This window comes from Dermacentor andersoni, chromosome 1 (assembly GCF_023375885.2).
Source record: "Dermacentor andersoni chromosome 1, qqDerAnde1_hic_scaffold, whole genome shotgun sequence".
Classification (NCBI taxonomy): domain Eukaryota; kingdom Metazoa; phylum Arthropoda; class Arachnida; order Ixodida; family Ixodidae; genus Dermacentor; species Dermacentor andersoni.
This window is the reverse complement of record NC_092814.1, coordinates 28,122,976-28,126,977: the sequence shown is the minus strand read 5'-3', so window position 1 is coordinate 28,126,977 and position 4,002 is coordinate 28,122,976.

Genomic DNA, 4,002 nt, shown 5'->3' with positions numbered 1-4,002 from the left:
AACAAGCATAGCTCAATCAACTCCTGCGCTTGGGATAGGGTTTGTATTGGCTAAACAGGCCGCTGCGTTAGTGATACAGCAAGCAAACGTGAGCTTCCTACCAGGAATAGGATTGCTGTACATTTTTTCATGCACTGTGATTCCCTCTGCGTCAGCAGGCGTTTGGTGCATTGTGACACCACGTACCCGTGCGCGGCTTAGCCGTCTCTGGGGAAAGGGGGATCCTGGGGGTTGAGCCGATGCCGGGTGTTCGGACTTTTAAGGTTTCCCGGCGGAGTCAGCGCACCTCTTTGGCCTCTGCTTCACATAGACGGCACCTCCAGACTGACCCACCTGGAGGAAAACGGCAGTCGCCTTTTCCTGTCTCTTTCTCCTGAAATCTTCGTCTCTCTCTCACACGTTTTGGCCTTTCCTGTGTTCTTTCTTCAATTTACTTCCTTTCTCCTTGGCGACAAGGGTTAGCCTGTGTGGTTATCTTACCTTGGATACATCATATTTGGTTATAATGACGGCGTACGACTGCCATCGTGCTGACTTGTACGCAAGCATGGTGGGCGGTCGGCGCTCTTGCCGAAAATAGACAGTTTTCTTATGGCAGCGCAAACCTCCGTTGTCTATGATCGGCGTCTGAAAAAATGCCGTACCGAAGCACCATTCCAATTCTCCATTGGGAGAAACGCTCCATCATTTTCCAAGTACTATGTAGTCCACAGCGAATACAACATATCAGTAAGAAAGCTCTCTCCATTCCTGGTGGCCAAGTGCATTCAAGACCAAATTGCACCGATATACAAAGCCCCCAAAATATCTAGCGGAGACCTCCTCCTAGAACTGAACGACAAAGATTAAGCATGAAAGCTCTCGAAACTTACCAGTATTGGTGATGCGACAGTGACAATTTCAGCCCAGACAGTACTAAATACAAGTAGGGGTGTGATATCCGAGCAGGACTTTCTTGGCTTGAGCGATGAGGAACTGCTGGAAGGTTTCCAGGAACAAAACGTTACCAAAGTACAAAGAACTGTGATCCGCAGAAATGACCAAGAAATCCTGACAAAACTTGTCATACTCATCTTGGGAACAAGATTAATGTCTACCTCGCTGGGCGCAGGTTACGTAAAAGTAAATGTCAGACCATATATCCCAAACCCCAGACCAGACGATGGTTCAAACACCAAATGTATGGACATGCTTCACATGCATGCCGAGGACAAACTACCTGTGCTAAATACAGCTCCAACGATCACCAATCTGACAACTGCACTTCTTCCCCACATTGCGTTCACTGCAAAGGAGACCATCCAGCTTACTCGCGGTCTTGCCCTCGCTGGAAAAAAGAAAAAAAAAAGAAGTAATCGCACTAACTGTTAAAGAAAAAATCTCGTTCTTTGAAGCAAGAAGGTGATTGTCATACCTTTCGCGAAGAAGTTATGCCGATGTGACGCACGTGGGGGCATGTCACAGAGGCCTCAGGAGTCCTCCGAGCCCACGCATAGTGGTCCCGCAGTGGCCCCTCCCGCACCCGTGGTGGAAGCAGCCAGTGCTGCTCCATCCTCTTCAAAGGCCCTGCAGACAGCAGTCCCGCAGGGCCCTAAAATCAAATGAACCCCAAGGCCCGACACACGTGTCTCGGCGCCCAACTCTCGGTCCTCCAGCACCTCAGAGAGAGCGAAGGAGGTCTGCCCAGAAACCAGGGTGTCATCGACGCCGAAGGAGAAGCGCTCTCTTGAGCGCGGAAAGAGGGAGAAAGTCTCAATAACCACATTAAATAGGAAAGCGATAACCTAAAGGTTATCGCTCCTTTGTATCAGCCTTCTTTAGATCCATGTCACCTAACATCTTTCTTATCTTTTATTCACTCTATAATGCCATTTTTTCTCTTTCAGTTTCATAATGGCGTTTATTATCCACTGGAATTGTAGAGGACTGTTACACAACTTAGGTGACATCAAAGGCATGCTAAGTAACTTCTTTCCGGTGGCCTTGTGCTTACAGGAAAGAAACGTGGGCGAAAAACATAAAAATATTTTAAAAGGCTCTACTTTTGTACGGCGCGACCGTACTCAGGCGAGCCAGCTTTCATGTGGTGTAACCATAGTTCTGCAGGGTGGTATTACAGCTAGAGACGTTACCATTAATAGTCACATAGAAGTCGTTTCTGTCATTGTTTTAGCACACAAAACCATCACCATTTGTTCAATATACACTTCACCGCATACGCATGTTACTGTAAGAGCTCTGGGGTTAATTTTAAGCCAGCTACCTGAACTTCTTTTAATGGCGAGTTATTTTAACGCACATAACACGTTATGGGGTAGCAAAACAACTGACACCAGGGGCGCGATCGGAGATATTTTGTTCGATACGCGTTCTGTTCAGTTGCTGCAACGTCACAAAGTTGCAGTATGCAAAATTTGTGACAGCGGGGCGGAGAGAGCAGCCAATCAGGCAGCGGTGACCTCCCCGGAAGTTTACCTCCGTCGTTTGTCGTCTGCTTGCAAACAGTATACTACAAAGCCAAATGTTTCTCGTCTAAATCTTTATCTAAAAAAATGTATTTTTTCTTCTCAAGCCCAAACACGTTTTCAAATAGTAGTACGTGTGACTACTGCAATTTATATCTTAGGTTCTTTGCTTCGTCCCTAGGTGGTGTCACGCACAGCGAGAAGGAAAAAAAAAAAAAAAAAACGACGGGAAGAGTGGCGCACTTTTCAAGAGGCAGCGACATCCCAGTGGCTCGCTGGCACCGATGATGTTGTCGATTTCTCTGTACAACCAACGAATTATTTCTTTCGAGAAACAAAAACGACGCCGGAGTTCACTTTCTGCCATTTCTTCAAACGCGTTTCGCACCGCCACCCGCTCGCCTCCTTCCTCTAGAAACGCCAGCGCAACAACCTAAGTTTCCAACGGAAGCGCCATTTTCTAGAATTAAACTATGGATTGGATTCAAACCTGCCATTCCGCAGCCGAAAAGGCCGCCTGTTGGATCCAATCCAATCCACCAGACGCGTCATGCGAAGCCGTATGATCGCTCCAAACTTCTCAACTCCCGTCGCGTTCGGACAAAATGCTCGGTGGGCGGATGATTGACAGGAGCGTGTCGTCATTTTGACGTCACCAAAAAGGGGGCGGTGCCCCGCGGCTGGCGACGTCGGCGCGGAGTAGGCCAATCGCGCGCGCCGGTAACCGAACGAACGCGCCGAACAACCATCTCCGATCGCACCCCTGGGGACGAACACTTGAAGATTTTATCCCAGCAAATGACACATACCTACTAAATACTGGTGCTGCAACTTACTGCTCCCCAAGCACAGCAGCTATGAACTGTGTGGAGTGTTATTGACAATCGCTATGGTAGTGACCGTATGCCTGGTATAATTAAAGAAACATCTTCTTTTTCTACAGTACCATTAAGATCATCCCATTGGAAACTCCATCTAGCAGACTGGCTTCTCTTCAGCGAAATGGTCAGTCTGGATGACAAATCAGATGATCAAACGATAAATGAAATTAATGAAAATATTACTGCCTCTATACTTGCTGCAGCAGAACAGACGATCCCGAATTCCGTCTTCTTAGGAAAAAAAATGAAAACCCTGGTGGACGAACGAATGTACAAAAACTAAAAAATTACAAAACAAAGTGGGGGGTATCTTTCGGCGATACCCAACGCAATATAATCTACTCGTTTTCAGAAAAGCAAAAGCTAAAGCCAGGTACACACGCAGACAAGCCGAAAGACAGTCCTGGAAAACCTATGTATCGTCCATAATTAGCTCGATAATATTCAAAAGAATGTGGGATCAGCTTCGTAAGTTTAGAGGCGACTACGGTCCTTACACTATTCCTATACTCGCACCCCCAGGCACGCAAATAAATTTAGGAGAACAAGAAGACATATTAGGGCAGGATTTCAATGACATCCCAAGCTCAGTAAATTATTCTGCTACATTTCAAAAATATAAGCAATCAGGAGAAAAACTAAAGCTTCCGACCACA